General features: G+C 33.4%; 1 non-coding gene across 1 annotated transcript; it reads left to right on the plus strand.

Moving 5' to 3' along the window:
• The first annotated feature begins 6782 nt into the window (after positions 1-6782).
• Positions 6783-6889, plus strand: LOC144253441 (U6 spliceosomal RNA). Its single transcript, XR_013343286.1, has one exon. It is a non-coding gene; the product is annotated as a U6 spliceosomal RNA (small nuclear RNA).
• The last annotated feature ends 13501 nt before the right edge of the window (positions 6890-20390 follow it).

Below are 20390 nucleotides of genomic sequence, written 5' to 3' on the forward strand. Positions count from 1 at the left end.
TCATAAGTGCTTATTTCTTTATTTTAATATACTACAGTTAATTTTATCATTTGTTTTTTATTTTGCACATCTGTATCCTATTTAATAAACAGACCTGACCAATGGTTTAAAGTTATCATCCTACAAGACTGTCTAGAAGTCGTGCTGTTTTATGTTCACATTGGACCTATTGTTTGTTTGCAATGAACCTTGTGTTTGGCATAAGGTAACAAGGGGTCTCTAGTGCTGGATTCTCTCCAAACCTGCTGTACCACTGTCAGCTTCAACTTTTCTTGAAGGTTTGTATCTATTTTTTCATTAATTCTAAGTTTTCTTTTTTCTTGGTTTAAACCCTGATGTACATCAGGATTGGGTCTCTCTCATATCTCAAGCATCATCACAAGAAATAATTCATGGGAAGTAAATTAAAAAAACTAATGATGGGTAAAATATTTGGATTTTAAAAGCTTGATATTTATTCTATTCCATGTTCAAAAAGATTTATATTATTATAGATATTACTTTTATCCTCTATGAAATTATATAGATACTGGAAACTCCACTGTGAATTTTGTTTCTGTTTTAGTGATATATTTTCCCATTCTGAAACTATATATATTAAATGTTTATACTCTGAAATTTCATAATTATGGATCTTATTTTTTAACTTTTAAAATTAGGTCTAATAATTTTTTAAATTTTAAATCATTTGTTTTATGATTTTTAATTTTTTTATTTATTTTAATTAGTTATATTTATGCACCTTGATATATCATACATAGATGGGATATAATTTCTCATTTTTCTGAATGTACATGTTATAGAATCACATTGTTCCTGTAGTCACATATACACATAAAATAATAATGTCTGTTTCATTTTACTATCCTTCCTGTTCCCACATTTTCTCTCCTCCTCTCCCTTAACTTCCTCTACCTAATCTAACTAATTATATTCTTCTAAAGTGCCCTATACCCCTTATTGTGAATTAACATCTGCATATTAGAGAAAATATTTGGCCTTTGGATTTTGGGGAATTTGCTTATTTTGCTTAGCATGATTATTTCATTTTTCTGTAAAGCCAAGTAATATTCTATTGGATATATATACCACATTTTCTTTACCCATTCATCTATTGAAGGACACCTAGGTTGGTCCCATAATTTATCTATTGTGAATTGAGCTGGTATGAATATTGATGTGGCTGCATTACTGTAATATGCTGATTTTAAGTCCTTTGGGTATAAACCAAGGAGTGTGATAACTGGTCAAATGGTGATTCTATTCCAAGACTTCTGCAGAATCTCCATACTGCTTTCCATAGTGGTTGTACCAATTTGCAGTCCCACCAGCAATGTATGAGGGTACCTATTTCCCCACACCCTTGTCAACATTTATTGTTGCCTGTATTCTTGATGATTGCCATTCAGACTGGAATGAGATGAAATTTTAGTGTAGTTTGGTTGGCATTTTTCTTATTGCCAGAGATGTTGAACACTTTCTTAAATATTTGTTGATCAATTGTATTTATTCTTCTGTGAAGTGTCTGTTCAGTTCCTTAAACCTACTTATTGATTGGGTTTTTCTTTGTGTGTGTGTGTGTGCGCTAATTTTTTTGAGTTCTTTATATATCTTAGAGATTAATGCTATATTGGAGGAGCTCAACTAACACTATTTGCTGATGACATGATTCCATATCTAGAAGATGTAAAAAGTCCCACCAGAAAACTTCTAGAACTAATAAATGAATTAAGCAAAGTATCAGGATATAAAATCAACACCCATAAGTCAAACACATTCTTATACATCAGCAATGAAAACACTGAAAGAAAATTTAGGAAAGCTATCCCATTCACAATAGTCTCAAATAAAATAAAGTAAAATACCTAGGAATCAATCTAACAAAAGAGGTGAAAGACATCTTCCTTCTTTAGTGTTCTGAAAACTACAGAACACTAAAGAAGGAAATTAAAGAAAACCTCAGAAATTGGAAATATCTCCCATCCTCCTGGATAGGCAGAATTAATATTGTCAAATGGCCATATTACCAAAAGCATTATACATATTTAATGCAATTCATATTAAAATTCCAATGGAAAGCAGTATGGAGATTTCTCGGAAAGCTGGGAATGGAACCACCATTTGACCCAGCTATTCCCCTTCTCGGTCTATTCCCTAAAGCCCTAACAAGAGCATGCTACAGGGACACTGCTACATCGATGTTCATAGCAGCTCAATTCACGATAGCAAGACTGTGGAACCAGCCTAGATGCCCTTCAATAGATGAATGGATAAAAAAAATGTGGCATTTATATACAATGGAGTATTATTCTGCATTAAAAAATGACAAAATCATAGAATTTGGAGGGAAATGGATGGCATTAGAGCAGATTATGCTAAGTGAAGCTAGTCAATCTTTAAAAAACAAATACCAAATGACTCCTTTGATATAAGGGGAGTTAACAAGGACAGGGTAGGGACGAAGAGCTTGAGAAGAATATTTACATTAAACAGGGATGAGAGGTGGGAGGGAAAGGGAGTGAGAAGGGAAAGTGCATGGAAATGGAAGGCGATCCTCAGGGTTATACAAAATGTCATATAAGAGGAATGGAGGGGTAAGACAAGATAATACAAATGGAAGACATGATTTACAGTAAAAGGGGTAGAGAGAGAAAAGGGGAGGGGGGGAGGGGAGGGAAGGGGAGGGGAGGGGGATAGTAGAGAATAGGACAGACAGCAGAATACATCAGACACTAGAAAGGCAATATGTCAATCAATGGAAGGGTAACTGATGTGATACAGCAATTTGTATACGGGGTAAAAGGGGGAGTTCATAATCCACTTGAATCAAACCGTGTAATATGATGTATTAAGAACTATGTAATGTTATGAACGACCAATAAAAAAAAAAAAAATTCCAATGGCATTCTTTATAGAAATAGAAAAAGTAATCATGAAATTTATTTGGAAAAATAAAAATAAGGTCATTAGCCCAAACAATCCTTAGCAAGAAAAGTGAAACAGGAGGCATCAAATACCACCCCTTAAACTATACTCCAGAGCTATTGTAACAAAACCAGCATAGTATTGGCACCAAATAGACTTGTAGGCCAATGGTACAATATAGAGGACAGAGCGACAACCCACATAAATATGATTATCTCATATTTATGATTATCTCATACTATCATACTAGACAAAGGTGCCAAAAACATTCACTGGAAAAAAGATAGCCTATTCAACAATGGTGCTGGCAAAACTGAAAATCCATATGTAGCAAAATGAAATTAAGCCTCTATTTCTCACCCTGCAGAAAAATGAACTCAATGTGCATCAAAGACTTAAGCACTAGAACAGAAACCTTGTGCCTAATAGAACAAAAAAAACAAAAACAACAAAAACAAAAAACTAGACCCTAATCTTCACTATGTCAGTCTAGGATCTGACTTCCTTAACAAGACCCCTAAAGTGCAAGAAGTAAAATCAAGGATCAATAAGTGGGATGGATTCAATTTAAAAAGCTATTTTATGATTTTTATTTTTCTATATTCTATTTTAGTGATTCATAATTGGATGGCAAGATTCCAAACAGTCCCTTTTTCCTATATTTTAGCAATTAAAAATTTAGACTTTTTCTTCTAAAAAGAAAAGAGAGATAATAAAATATTCATGTTTGTTTTAAAACTTAGACAATACAAATAACATTATAGATGGAATTTAACATCACAAGTAAATAACAAGAATTAATACATGCATTTTTATTGTTCTTCAAATCTTCAGATTTATGAAATTTTTTACCATACTTTACTTGTCATAGACATAATAAAATATGAAATAGAATAAGATTAGTTCATATATAATCATTGATTAAAAAGGAGATTGGTAAAAGTAGCAAGAATATTTAAAACAATAAATATGGAGGAATATGGTCTTTTCACAATATTAGCAGCCATTTTGAGAAATGTATAAACATTCATACTTGTAGAGTTTTATAGTCAATGTACAACTAATATTTTCTGAATATATATTATGTCTTCCACAATAAATTCTATAATGGCAGAACTTCCTTGATTAATAATTTTAGCAATTATTAGATTCAAATTAAAAAGCTATTTTATTATTTTTATTATCTATTTTCTATTTTAGTGATTCATAATTGGATGAAAAGATGAAAGAAGAAAGAAGAAAAAATTTTAAATTCAGAAGAAAACAATTTAGATAACTTTTTTACATTTTTAAAATTTAATTTTTTAATATTTCTTAAAACCTTCTCCCTAAACATCCATGATGTACATTACTCATTAAGACAAATCCAGAAATATTGAGGACCTACAAATGAGAGAATCCATGAAAAGTGAAATTTCTAGAGCCTGTGATTTGGGCATATTTAATAAATAAATTTGGGCATATTTAATAAATGAGTTGCCCTCATCCTCCTTCCTCAAGGTATCTTAATATACTTCATTAACATTCTACTCACATTATCCCTGTTCTCTGAAATGAAGACAAATATTGCATCATCTCTCCTACTTTATAGCTACAACTGATAAATTACATAATTTGAATGATCTATGTAACATTGGGTTATTAGAAAGGGTTCATAACACCGAATACTTAAGCCTGTCCTTCCTCTTGCCAGAATCACATAATTAATCACTGTCATTGTGGGATAACATGAGAGATTGAAATGTCATACCCCCAAATATCTATTACATCATCCATTTCATTGGGTTAAAATGTTTATCAAATATGTTGTTCATTCCAGAATGTTTAAATTTTCCTATGTACTAGGCAATATGCCAGAAACTGGTCACTTTATACTGAAATTAAAAACAAAACAAAATCATCTATATGCCCATGTCTTCATGAAGCATAGATAACAAACAAAATAAAAGAGGAATATTGCTATATTAGACAGATTTTTGTCACTGCAACCAAAATATCTGGCAAGAAAAATTTAGAAGAGGAACATATTTTGGGGGATCATGGTCATTAGACTCCATTGCTCTGGGCCTGATATAAGGTGGAACATCAATGACAGAAGGAGTGGTTGGGAAACTACCTACCTCATGGCAGCCATGAAGCAGAGGAGAAAGGGGAAGGGGCCACAGGGAATATGAATCCTTACAGATCACACCCCTGTGACCTACCTTCAACAGCTATGCCCCACCTGCCTACACTTACCACCCTGTTAGTGCATTTAAACTAGGATGGACCAATTAGATTATATTTTTCATGATCTAAACATTTTACCTCTGAACATTCCTGCATTAACAGAGGGGTTTTGGGGAGATAACTCATATCCAAATGATAACAGTCATAAAATGCCAAATGGAAAATAGATGGGACTGAATGTTGAACATGGCACAGAAATCCCTGGTATGACATGTAGCATAGAATATATTAAGGAAATCTTGCATGGGTAGAAGTAGTAAGGTATAGAGATTTGCATGTACTCTCATTTTTTTACATCTTAGGACAAGCACAGATGCTCTGCATATATTCAGGTCAAAGCTCTAGTAGAGAAAATACAGCCTGTGTGTATAACTAAGATTATTCTAAGTATGGAAACAAACCACATCCTGAACTATAACTATATATTGCATATAAAATACCATATTATGTAGTTGTGCATGTGTGTGTGTGTGTGTGTGTGTGTGTGTGTGTGTGTATCTGTTTATGGGTAGTCAAGAACACCTATGTTCAAGACATAGGTCAAGAGATTCTCAGGCCAAGAAATAGTACCTTAAGTTCCAGTGTCTGCATACCAATATCAGGTTTTCATACCAGAAAACATACTTTACAGAGGGCACACTAACGTCCAAACTCTTAAGGTAAATTGTGCCAGATCTTGGCAAAGCTACTAAAAAGAGGTTGGAAAATGAATCCCCATGTCCTTCTAGAATTATTCTATCTTGTTACCTAGTTAAGAAATGCTTCCCTTAGGAAAGGCGCTGAGCTGAGATAAAAGTTGGAGCAAAAGTTTGGAGGAAATGGGGTTTGGGACAAAAAATTGTTTAGGTAAAGTGAAATGCCTATAAATGGATGTGCAAAGGTAGAAGACAGCAGGGTAACTCAAGGAGTAGCAAGAAGATTGGGGGCTGGAGTAAGAGAGTGGAAATGTGTGGAACACAGAGCTAGAGTGCACATAAGTATGAAATCATGTAGGACTTGAATCAACCAAAATTCAACTTTTGGTTATAAATAATAATAAATGGATATATTGTGTGATTAAGATCTAGGGTAGAAAGAACATACTACTACTAGACTTCACTTTAAATTACATGAGTGTAGTAGAGAGGAAAAACTTTAGGAGGCTCAGAGTGTGTGTCCAGCAAATAGTGACAAGTCCTTAATTTCAGATGAGATTTTGGTGACCAGACTGAGATGTTGAAGGGCATGGATTTCAGAGGTATTTAGACAGAACATTTAGAAACACAAGTTATTTATAATGTAATTTTCTTTTTTCTGTTTTTAACAGGTGATAATTTTGTATGTAAAAACTAAAACAACTTAAAACTCTAGCCAGAGCAATTAGACAGACGAAAGAAATTAAAGGAATAAGAATAGGAAAAGAAGAACTCAAACTATCATTATTTGCTAATGACATAATTTTATTACTTACACGATCCAAAAAAACTCCACCACAAAACTTGTAGAATTAATTAATGAATTCAGCAAAGTAGCAGGATATAAAATCAATACGAATAAATTAAATGTATTTCTATACATCAGTGATGAATCCTCTGAAAGAGAAATTGGAAAAACTACCCCATTCACAATAGCTTAAAAAAATACTTGGGGTGCTTGCTTCGGCAGCACATATACTAAAATTGGAACGATACAGAGAAGATTAGCATGGCCCCTGCGCAAGGATGACACGCAAATTCGTGAAGCTTTCCATATTTTTAAGTTAATCAAAAGGGATAAAGAAGGACACTTCATGCTGCTCAAGGGAACCATACACCAACAAGACATAACAATCATAAATATATATGCCCCAAACAACGGTGCTGCTATGTTCATCAAGCAAACTCTTCTCAAGTTCAAGAGTCTAATAGACCACCATACAATAATCATGGGAGACTTCAATACACCTCTCTCACCACTGGACAGATCTTCCAAACAAAAGTTAAATAAGGAAACTATAGAACTCAATAACACAATTAATAACTTAGACTTAATTGACATATATAGGCTATACCACCCAACATCAAGTAGCTACACTTTTTTCTCAGCAGCACATGGAACCTTCTCAAAAATAGACCATATGTTATGTCACAGGGCAACTCTTAGACAATATAAAGGGGTAGAGATAATACCATGCATCTTATCTGATCATAATGGAATGAAACTGAAAATCAATGATAAAAGAAGGAAGGAAAAATCAAGCATCACCTGGAGAATGAACAATAGGTTGCTAAATGATCAATGGGTTTTAGAAGACATCAAGGAGGAAATTAAAAACTTCCTAGAGTTAAATGAAAACACAGACACAACATATCGGAATCTATGGGACACATTGAAAGCAGTTCTAAGAGGAAAATTCATTGCTTGGAGTTCATTCCTCAAAAAAAGAAAAAACCAACAAATAAATGATCTCATACTTCATCTCAAAATCCTAGAAAAAGAAGAGCAAAACAACAGCAAAAGAAGTAGAAGGCAAGAAATAATTAAAATCAGAGCTGAAATTAATGAAATTGAAACAAAAGAAACAATTGAAAAAATCGACAAAACTAAAAGTTGGTTCTTTTAAAAAATAAATAAAATTGACAGACCATTAGCCATGTTAACGAAGAGAAGAAGAGAGAGAACCCAAATTACTAGCATACGGGATGAAAAAGGCAATATCACAACAGACACTTCAGAAATACAGATGATAATCAGAAATTATTTTGAATCCTTATATTCCAATAAAATAGAAGATAGTGAAGGCATAGATAAATTCCTTAAGTCTTATGATCTGCCTAGATTGAGTCAGGAGGATATAGACAACCTAAACAGACCAATAACAATTGAGGAAATAGAAGAAACCATCAAAAGATTACCAACTAAGAAAAGCCCAGGACCGGATGGGTATACAGCAGAGTTTTACAAAACCTTTAAAGAGGAACTAACACCAATACTTTTCAAGCTATTTCAGGAAATAGAAAAAGAGGGAGAACTTCCAAATTCATTCTACGAGGCCAACATCACCCTGATTCCGAAACCAGACAAAGACACTTCAAAGAAAGAAAACTACAGACCAATATCTCTAATGAACCTTGACGCAAAAATCCTCAATAAAATTCTGGTGAATCGGATTCAAATACATATCAAAAAAATTATACACCATGATCAAGTAGGATTCATCCCTGGGATGCAAGGCTGGTTCAATATACGGAAATCAATAAATGTTATTCACCACATCAATAGACTTAAAAATAAGAACCATATGATCATCTCGATAGATGCAGAAAAAGCATTCGACAAAGTACAGCATCCCTTTATGTTCAAAACTCTAGAAAAATTAGGGATAACTGGATCATACCTCAACATTGTAAAAGCAATCTATGATAAGCCTCAGGCCAGCATCATTCTGAATGGAGAAAAATTGAAGGCATTCCCACTAAGATCTGGTACAAGACAGGGATGCCCTCTCTCACCACTTCTGTTCAACATAGTCCTTGAAACACTGGCCAGAGCAATTAGACAGACAAAAGAAATTAAAGGCATAAAAATAGGAAAAGAAGAACTTAAATTATCACTGTTTGCAGATGATATGATTCTATACCTAGCAGACCCAAAAGGGTCTACAAAGAAGCTATTAGAGCTAATAAATGAATTCAGCAAAGTGGCAGGATATAAGATCAACATAAATCAAAGGCATTCCTGTATATCAGCGACAAACCCTCTGAAATGGAAATGAGGACAACTACTCCATTCACAATATCACCCCAAAAAATAAAATACTTGGGAATCAACCTAACAAAAGAGGTGAAAGACTTATACAATGAAAATTACAGAACCCTAAAGAAAGATATAGAAGAAGACCTTAGAAGATGGAAAAATATACCCTGCTCATGGATAGGCAGAACTAACATCATCAAAATGGCGATATTACCAAAAGTTCTCTATAAGTTCAATGCAATGCCAATCAAAATCCCAACAGCATTTCTTATAGAAATAGATAAGAGAATCATGAAATTCATATGGAATAATAAAAGACCCAGAATAGCAAAAACAATGCTAAGCAGGAAGTGTGAATCAGGCGGTATAGCGATACCAGACTTCAAACTATACTACAGAGCAATAGTAACAAAAACAGCATGGTACTGGTACCAAAACAGGCGGGTGGACCAATGGTACAGAATAGAGGACACAGTAACCAATCCACAAAACTACAACTATCTTATATTTGATAAAGGGGCTAAAAGCATGCAATGGAGGAAGGACAGCATCTTCAACAAATGGTGCTGGGAAAACTGGAAATCCATTTGCATCAAAATGAATCTGAATCCTTATCTCTCGCCATGCACAAAAGTTAACTCAAAATGGATCAAGGAGCTTGATATTAAATCAGAGACACGGCATCTGATAGAAGAAAAAGTTGGTTTTTATCTACATACTGTGGGATCAGGCTCCAAATTCCTCAATAGGACACCCATAGTGCAAGAGTTAGCAACTAGAATCAACAAATGGGACTTACTCAAACTAAAAAGTTTTTTTCTCAGCAAAAGAAACAATAAGAGAGATAAACAAGGAGTCTACATCCTGGGAACAAATCTTTACTCCACACACTTCAGATAGAGCCCTAATAACAGGAATATACAAAGAACCCAAAAAGTTAGACAATAAGATAACAAATAACCCAATCAATAAATGGGCCAAGGACCTGAACAGACATTTCTCAGAGGAGGACATACAATCAATCAATAAGTACATGAAAAAATGCTCACCATCGCTAGCAGTCAGAGAAATGCAAATCAAAACTACCCTAAGATACCATCTCACTCCAGTAAGATTGGCAGCCATTAGGAAGTCAAACAACAATAAGTGCTGGAGAGGATGCGGGGAAAAGGGCACTCTTGTTCATTGCTGGTGGGGCTGCAAATTGGTGCAGCCAATTTGGAAAGCAGTATGGAGATTTCTCGGAAAGCTGGGAATGGAACCACCATTTGACCCAGCTATTCCCCTTCTAGGTCTATTCCCAAAAGACCTAAAAAGAGCATGCTACAGGGACACTGCTACATTGATGTTCATAGCAGCACAATTCACGATAGCAAGATTGTGGAATCAGCCTAGATGCCCTTCAATAGATGAATGGATAAAAAAAATGTGGCATTTATACACAATGGAGTATTACTCTGCATTAAAAAATGACAAAATCATAGAATTTGGAGGGAAATGGATGGCAATAGAGCAGATTATGCTAAGTGAAGCTAGTCAATCTTTAAAAAACAAATACCAAATGACTCCTTTGATATAAGGGGAGTAAACAAGGACAGGGTAGGGACTAAGAGCTTGAGAAGAAGATTTATATTAAACAGGGATGAGAGGTGGGAGCGAAAGGGAGTGAGAAGGGAAATCGCATGGAAATGGAAGGCGATCCTCAGGGTTATACAAAAATGACATATAAGAGGAAAGGAGGGGTAAGACAAGATAATACAAATGGAAGAAATGATTTACAGTAGAAGGGGTAGAGAGAGAAAAGGGGAGGGGAGGGGATTGGAGGGGGGATAGTAGAGAATAGGACAGACAGCAGAATACATCAGACACTAGAAAGGCAATATGTCAATCAATGGAAGGGTAACTGATGTGATACAGCAATCTGTATACGGGGTAAAATTGGGAGTTCATAACCCACTTGAATCAAACTGTGAAATATGATGTATTAAGAACTATGTAATATTTTGAACGACCAACAATAAAAAAAAAATACTTGGGAATCAACTTAACCAAAGAGGTGAACAATCTCTACAATGAATACTATAGAACACTAAAGAAAGACATTGAAGAAGACTGTAGAAGATGGAAAGATCTCCCATGCTCTTAGGTAGGCAAAATTAAAATTGTCAAAATGGCCATACTACCCAAAGCACTATATAGATTCAATGACACTCCAGTTAAAATCACATTGTTACTTCTTATTAAATTAGATGGAAATCTTAGTTAAAAGTGCATCACTCTTCAGTTTCATTTCATGTAACAAGTTTGGGAATCTATGCAAGTGCTGCTGAATAGGGAAAGGTGACTAGGTAGTTAATGTTCAACCAATACTGGAAAATTCTTTCTGAAAAGTGAGATTTATTATGTATTTAATTCACCAGTTGTTAAGGCACATCCTTGGAACTCAATCAAGTCCTTCATACATAGATAGGTAAAGGAAAGTCTGAAGTATTAGTAGGTGAAGATGTAATTTATTGCCCAAACCAAGACATTTTTTGGAGTGAGGATGGAAGTATGATTAATGGTTACCAAGAATATTAGGTATACACCAACATTGTCCCAATGCAAATAGGAACATATGGCCATCTTAGGTAGCAAGTGTTATTATAATTTCTAATAACTAAACAATTGTTCCTGACAACTACTTAAATATTATATTTAAACATGAAAAAGTCTTCACCCAGCTAATCAATATTCCTCTATCTCAAATACACTAGAAATGCTATTATAATAATTCCCTGTTCAGTCAGAATGGTAAATGAATAGGCTAATTTTCTACTCACATGAGTCTGGAATTTAAGTGATAATCAACTCTGTGGAAATACTTAATTAGAGTACTTTAAAATGACTTAATAGCAGACTTTTCAGATTTATTGTATAAATAGTACTTTGAAAACAGAAATTATTTTGAATGATTAGATCTCTTAAAAGATTATAATTTTAGAGTTAAAGCTCTGCAAATATGACATATATCTATATATAAGTGAGGAAAATGTGATAAAATAATTAAATTTAATTACAAGAAAATTAAAAAAAAAACTTTGTGTGTTAATTTATGGTGATACTTCATTACTTTACTAGTGCCCAGAAATCAACTGAAGATTAGTTTAAAACAAAACTAATTTCATGTAGTTATTCAGTCTAAATAAATGTTTTAAAAAATGAGATCATTTTTCTCCATAAGTAAGTGTGAAAGAAATATACAGTATAAAAGTAGATGTGACACAAGACTAAAAATTAAAACTGCTCTTAAACTTTGGAACTCAGTCAAATCATATCCTAAAACATAAAAAAATAATTTATTTTCCACTTTGTTTTGTGATCTAGTTTCAGATGTGGATTTCAAAGGAAAAGAGAATAAATGTTCACCAGCAAACAATACATAGATCATGTAATATCTTGCCTAGAGGGAGGCATATTCTGAATTGTTTGACAGACAACATATTAGAGTTTGAATAATTATAAATGCCCAACAATAAATTAAACATTAGATCTGCTGAATGACCTCTATAAACAGCATGTGTTATAAGTTTTTCTCAGATTTATAAAATGTGACTTTATAGACTAAACAAGAGAATACTGAAGTACAATGTGACTTCACTAATGTCGCATTTTAGATGTAAAGTAAGCCATGACTTATTTATTTCAAATCTGAGAATATATAATTGTCCTCAGTATTCATGTATACTTAGAAGCTGAGACTGTGACCCTCTCTGGAAATAAAATCTTTCCAAAAGTAATTAATTCAGAAAAGGTCGTATTGGATTAGAGTAGGGCTGAAATTCGTTCACTCTTGTCCTTTGGAGAAGCCCATGGGACAATACAGGTACAGAGAAGGATGCTATGTGCAGATAGAGGTAGATGTTTGAGTGATGTGTTCACAAGCCAAGGATCGCCTACAACCACAAAAAGCTAACAGAGACATATGGGAGAGTTTCTTTCTCAGAGCATCTGGAAAGAAGAAACCCTGCCAATTTCATGACTTCAGACTTCAGTGCTTTGGAACAGTGAGAAAATAAATTTCTGTTGTTATAAGCCAACTTTTTGGTAATTTGTTCCAACAGCTTTAGGAAACTGATACACATTGTTTCTTAGTAGTCAAGAAGCTTTCATCTATTCTGGATATTATATTTAGAACACAGGAGTTTAGTAAATTCCAATTGATTTTGACAAGATTTAATGAAAACCAATGGAAGAAAAGAGTGATAAGACATGGTTGCTGTCCTGAAGATAATTATATGTTTTTGTTGTTGTTGTTGTTGTTGTTGTTGTTGTTGTTATTTTGTTTTCTTTCCTCTGCCCCCAATCCTAATGGGCTATTTAGATAAAGGAGGAAAAACAGAAGACAAGGACACAAAAAGTAATTATGGTCCTCCACATGTAGGTTCTTACAAGATATTTATTGTCTTAAAACAAAAATATAAAATTACATTACTATAAATAGAGGGATAAATGTGCTTTGCCATAGATACATATCCCTGGTTTCCTCTACAGAAATATTATACTAATACTGCCAATCCCACAGGATATTTTTCATTCTTGCTATTATTTTAACTATCACTCATTTGCTGATATTAACATTAATTTCATAACTATTTTGGTAATCTGGCTTATTACCTAATGAGTTATTCAATAAAATGATTGTAGTTTTTGTATTTTTTCTATAATTTGTCGTTTTGCATATTTTGTAAAACAAAAACAAATGAAACAACCTATAAATTCATAAATACCTCTAGTAAGTACCTTAGAGTAGACCCTTATGAGGTGAGAGTAGGTTAGATATAGTTATTTGATTCACTTAATTAGCCACTAGGATTACAGACATGCCCCACCAGACCCTTCTAAACATGGTGTTCTAAAACTGATTTTTTCAACTTAAATCTCAGGCACTTTTGCAAGTAAGTATTCATAGCATCATTTAAATCTTTATTTAAGTTACTTTGTATGACTGCATAGTCCTTTTGAAAAAACAAATTCCTGAGTATCAAGAGTGCCAGTTTCAGCAGTGGCATAGAAAGGCTTCTGTGCTTACACAAAGTCCCGCTTTCTTCTGAACCTCAACATGAGTATAAACCTAGTCCATTGCCCTGTTACATAAAGGCTCATAACCAAGGAACTACCTGGATGGTCATCATCAGAGAGAGGAAATGTTTAGTATAAAAATGTGCTGTAGAGTAAGGAGTTTGGAATTTATTTTCCTTTTTAGGCAGTTTCTACTTAAGAAATGCTGACCAGATAAATTAGTGGTGTCTACAGGTCATGGAGTCAAATCCAAGTTGCACTAACTGAGTAAATATAAATTAAGTGGCAGACGAAAGAAAGAGAAAAAAAGAAAAACATGAAAATAGAAAAATCATTCAATTGAAAGAAAACATTCTAATGTGATCACTTTCCACTCTTATTTTCTGAGCTCAAATATATTCCAAATTGTGCAAGATTTGGGAATTGTTATATTTATGACTGAAGTGATTTTCCTAGCTTTGTGGTGTTTCCCTGCATTTGCAGACCAATAATTGCCTGCAGGCAGAATGCTGGAGTAATTGGAGTGTCCTTATTTGTTTTCCTTCTGCCAAGAGTCCCAGTCCAATGCTGCTGTGTACACTGTCTGAAACCAGTTGTTTTATATAATTTCATAGTTTCTTGTTTTCAGTGAAAAGTTAAGTCTTATTCTTGTTACTCTATTATGGCTATTAATAAAAATCCATAATCACGTTTCATTCATTTGAATTTATTCTGATGTAAGGAAGGAGATAAAAATATATTTTAAAAAATTTTGGATTACTGGTGATTATTGATTATTGTGAATGTAATATTCTGATTCTGTTTGTTCATTTAAGAACGGACTTTTCCCCACATTTTGGTAGAGAACAAAATAATTTTGTACTTAATTCAATGATGAAATTACATCAGAATGAAGATGACCTATCACAAATTTTGCATTTTACCTGATTTTATAAGCCATCATGAAACTGTATATTACTGCTCCTGCTCGTCATTAATTCCCACAATGCATTAAATTACTGTATTCTTTATATTAATACAGAACAGCAAAAAGAGAAACAGCTGCCACAATTACTACATTGTGCCAACAGTTATTAAAACCACTAAAGGAGACTAACATTACTCAGGCAAGAATTATGCAAGGCCCTTCAATAGATGAATGGATAAAAAAAATGTGGCATTTATACACTATGGAGTATTACTCTGCATTAAAAAATGACAAAATCATAGAATTTGGAGGGAAATGGATGGCATTAGAGCAGATTATGCTAAGTGAAGCTAGTCAATCTTTAAAAAACAAATACCAAATGACTCCTTTGATATAAGGGGTGTAAACAAGGACAGGGTAGGGACGAAGAGCTTGAGAAGAATATTTACAGTAAACAGGGATGAGAGGTGGGAGGGAAAGGGAGTGAGAAGGGAAATTGCATGGAAATGGAAGGCGATCCTCAGGGTTATACAAAATGTCATATAAGAGGAAAGGAGGGGTAAGACAAGAGAATACAAATGGAAGAAATGATTTACAGTAGAAGGGGTAGAGAGAGAAAAGGGGAGGGGAGGGGAGGGGAGGGGAGGGGGGATAGTAGACAATAGGACAGACAGCAGAATACATCAGACACTAGAAAGGCAATATGTCAATCAATGGAAGGGTAACTGATGTGATACAGCAATTTGTATACGGGGTAAAAGGGGGAGTTCATAATCCACTTGAATCAAACCGTGTAATATGATGTATTAAGAACTATGTAATGTTATGAACGACTAATAAAAAAAAAAAGAAATCAGCTTTCATCTGTCTTCCATTCTGGGCTTCAACATAAAATTTTATTTGAAAAATAAATTGTGATGATTTTGAAATGTTTAAAAAAAAAAAAAGAATTATGCAAGGTCTGTCCTCTGATCTCACAAAATATTTCACAAAGCCACTAAACTATAGTAAGGAACACATTTCTCAATTCAGCAGACAGAAACGGAAACAAACAAAAGAAAAAGAAAAGAAAGTATAAAACTAAAATCAATGCTCTTTAGCTAAAGAATGAAGTAGGTAATATTTATAATCATCATGTTTCAGGAGTAAAAAGAGAGTTATCATCCATTTCAAACTTGAATAGTATAGTGATAACTTTTTTGTTATTTTACTGTCAATTTCAGTGTTGGTGATATGGTAAAATGCTAAACTCTTCTTTGTGTCCTAGAAAACTAAGGACACCTTTGTGACATTTAGAGAATGATTTAATCACTTTATAATTTATTCATTGCTTAAAATATTCTTAAACAGACTCTCTTTAGAACAGTTTAAATTTACAGAAAAGCTGAGAAGCTAACAGAGAATTTCTATATATCTACAATCCCAGTTTACCTTATTATTAACATCTTCCATTAAAATGCCACATTTGTTATGATTAATGAACCCACATTACAAGTTATTATTATTAATTGAAGGGCATTGTTTATTGACATTTATCCAGTTGCTATCTAATGTCTGTTTCTGCTCCAAGATTCCATCCAGGGCAGCATATTTATTTGCTTTTCATGCCTCCTTAGGCAAGTAAAGATTTTAATAGTTTCTCAGTCTTTTCTTGTTTTTAATAACTTAGCTGCTTTTGAGGAACATTAGTCAAATATTTTATACCCTCTTTTTCAAATTTTGGCCAGGAGTGGTGGTGCACACCTGTTATCCAAGGAGCTTGGGAATCTGAGGCAGAAGGATCACAAGTTCAAAGTCAGCCTCACCAACTTAGGCCCTAAGTAACTCAGTGAGACCCTGTCTCTAAAAAAGATACAAAAAATTGGCTGAGGATGTGGCTCAATGGTTAAGCACCCCTTGTTTCACTCCCCAGTACCAAAAAAAAAAAAAATGTTATCTGATTTTTTTTCCATTATTAGAATGGGGTTATCAGGGTGGGGGAGAAAGACCATAGGGTAAAGTGCTATTTTTGTCACATCACATGAAGGTTTCATTACATACTCATGACATGTCATCACTGATGTTGATCTTAATCACCTGAAGTGTTTCTCAGTTTTTTTTTTTCATTGTAGTTACTCTACCCCAAACACATTCCCTACTGCATCCATTAGCAAATTAATCTGTCATCCTGAATATCCCCCATCGCCTTCACTGAGGTTTTGTGAATTTGTAATAGAGTTATTCAGTTTTGACAGTTTATATTCCTTCCTAGGATTCCCCAGCCTCCAAAATTATTATCATCAATCTACATATGTTAAGATTAACATTTTTTGTGCTGTAAATTTCTATAGATTTTGGTAACTGTACCAAATCTCTATTTAGCTTTATAAGTAGCTATCAAATGTCTTTCCAAAGTTTCTATACCATTCAGCTGTTGTAATCCCCAAAGAATTCAATAAGTCATATATCCACAAATATGGTACCAAAAAGAGTGATTTCACTTTCCTGTAAACTACTGAGCCTCACCTGTTCAAACCTCTCTCAAATTCCTAGAAACCATTGATGTTTCTATTGTGTCTATTATTTTGCCTTTTCAAAATGTCATATGAATTGAAATCATATACTATGTCATCTTTTCAGACTGACTTCATTTTTTGTGATATTCACTTACAGTTCATTGATGGAATTTTATAATTTGCTATTACACTTATATTTATCATTGAATAATATATTTTAATTATCATTGAATAATATATTTTAAAACCATGCATATATCTATCCTTTCAAAAACATCTTGGTTATTTTTAGATTTTGGGGATTATGAATACTAATACTATAAATATGTGTGTGTAGATTTTTATATAATGATAAAATTTGTAATCAATTAGGTAAATATCTAGGAATAGAATTTCTGGATTATATACTTTTTTGGATTTTACACCAAATCTCTCTTTAGCTTTTTAAGTAGTAGCTATCAAATGTCCTTCCAAAGTGTCTGTACTATTTAGCTGTTGTATTCCCAACATCAATCAATGAGTGCATCTCTATTGGTCAGCATTTTGTCTAGCATTGGTATAGTTGATTTTTTTTTCTGTTAAATCATTCCAAAAGTTATGTTTATGGTATGCATGAAATGTAAAAGTTAAGTAATGGGATCTCATTGTTAATTTAACTTGTTTTCCTAATGATAAATTGTGCTAAGCGTATTTTCATAGACTTGCTTGCCACTTATAAATCTTCCAGATATTTATATATGTTCAGAATACTTTGTATGATTTTTAAAAATATTTACTTCAAAAATTAATTTATATGTTTTAAAAATAAGTCTTTTACCAGATATTTATCTCCAGTCTGTGGTTTATATTTTTATCTTTTAATTGAAGTTTTATTTGAATAAGGTCCAATTTATCAATAATTTCTTTCATGAAATTTTGGTATTTGTACCAAAAAGTCATCTTCAGAGTCATGCTAAATATCTTTTTGTGAATTTTTCTTAATTTTTAAAAAACTGTTTTATATTTAGCTGTGTGACTTCTTTTGAATTAATTTTTGTGAATGTTTTAAGATATTCATCTAAATTCAGTTGTAAGCATATGAAGATACAACTTTTCCTACAATTAATAGCTGAAAATGCTGTCTTTCTTTATTAAATTACTTTTGCCCTCTGGTCAAAGATCAATTTGACAATATTTGTGTGAATATATTTTGAGCTCTATATTCCATTGCATTGATGTTCCTATATATTAATTTACTAAAAACACATGGCCATTGTTTCTGTACCTTTATAGTAACTGTTGAAATGGGTAACATCAGCACTCCAACTTTGTTGTTCATTTTTAGTATGAAGCTATTCTTGTATTTTCCTATGTTTTAGCATCAGTTTATAATGAATTAAATATGTATAACTCTATGTTTATAAATATGTATACATATGTATGTATATATGTATTTTTGGTATGAAGATTAAACATAGGGGTGCTTGTACACTGAGCCACATCCCCACCCTTTTTAAAAATATTTTATTTTGAGACAGTTGCTTAGGGCCTCACTAAGTGACTGAGGCATGATCCTCCTGTCTCAGCCTCCCAAGCTTCTAGGATTACAGGCATATGCCATGAAAATATTTACATTTTTAATAATGCTTATCTGAGAAAAATTGTTTGCTCAGATATTGATTACAATTGCATTGAATTTATTGACTCACAGTAGGAAAGAATTTCCATTGTAACAATTTGAGTGTTCCTGTTCATGAACCTGGATTTTCCTCCATTTATTTAAATTACTTTCATGATTTTTGTTTTTCCACTGTACTCCCTGCACATATTGTTTTAGTCTCATCATTCAGAAAGTATTTAATTTGGGGGAGTGCTGATTTTTTAATTAATTAATTTATTTGTTTGTTTTAATTTGTTATACATGACAGCAGAATTCATTTTGATTCATAGTGCACAAATGGAGCACAGTTTTCCATTTCTCTGTTTGTACATAAAATAGAGTCACACCATTCTCGTCTTCATACATGTACTCGGGGTAATGATGTCCATATCATTCCATCATCTTTCCTACCCCCATACCCCCTCCCTTCCTTTCCCTCAACTTTACCCTATCCAAAGTTCCTCTATTTCTCCCTTGCTCCCCTCCTAATTATAGCCTAGCATACATTCATCAGAGAAAACATTTGGATTTTAGTCTTTTGGGATTGGTTTATTACACTTAGCATGATATTCTCCAACTCCATCCATTTACCTACAAATTCCATGATTTTATTGTCTTTTAATGATGAGTAATATTTTATATATATTATAAAACTGTCATATATATATATATATATATATATATATATATATATATATATATATATATATAACAGTTTCCTTGTCCATTCATCTATTGAAGGGCATATTAGGTTGTTTCCACAATTTATTTATTGTGAATTGTGCTGCAATAAACATTGAGATGGCTGTGTTCCTGTAGTATGCTGTTTTTAAGTCCTTTGGGTATAAACCAAGGAGTGTAATAGATGGTGATTCCATTCTGAGTTTTCTGAGAATTCTCCATACTGCTTTCCAGATTAGTGGCATTGGCAGCCTGCTTAGAGATGCAACTCAGTGGCATGCAGTGCTGTGGTAGACAGCTGTCTCCAGACCCTGTCTGTGTGTCCCCAGGTATAGAAGAGACCATGGAAGTGGTTGCAGTGTCCCAAGTTGGAGGTGGCGGGCAGGGGTCAGGGAGGAGGAGCCCCATGTTGGTAGATGGGGGTCCACACAGGAATGGTGGCCGGGGGACCTGCTCAGGTGGGTGCTTGGGGGTCCTGCATGGGCTCTGATGCAGGGGTCCTTCTCAGCCACCGTGGCTATATATATGTGTGTATATACATGTATATATATATATATATATATATATATATATATATATATATATATATATATATATATAATCATCTGCATGGGTGAATGGCCAGAGTGCTACTTTTTTAAAGATTATTTTTTGGTACTGGGGATTGGACCAAGGGCACTTAGCAACTGGGTCATATGCTCAGAGCTTTTTAATATTTTATTTAGAGACAGGGTCTCAC

This window comes from Urocitellus parryii, chromosome 2, assembly GCF_045843805.1.
Source record: "Urocitellus parryii isolate mUroPar1 chromosome 2, mUroPar1.hap1, whole genome shotgun sequence".
Taxonomy (NCBI): domain Eukaryota; kingdom Metazoa; phylum Chordata; class Mammalia; order Rodentia; family Sciuridae; genus Urocitellus; species Urocitellus parryii.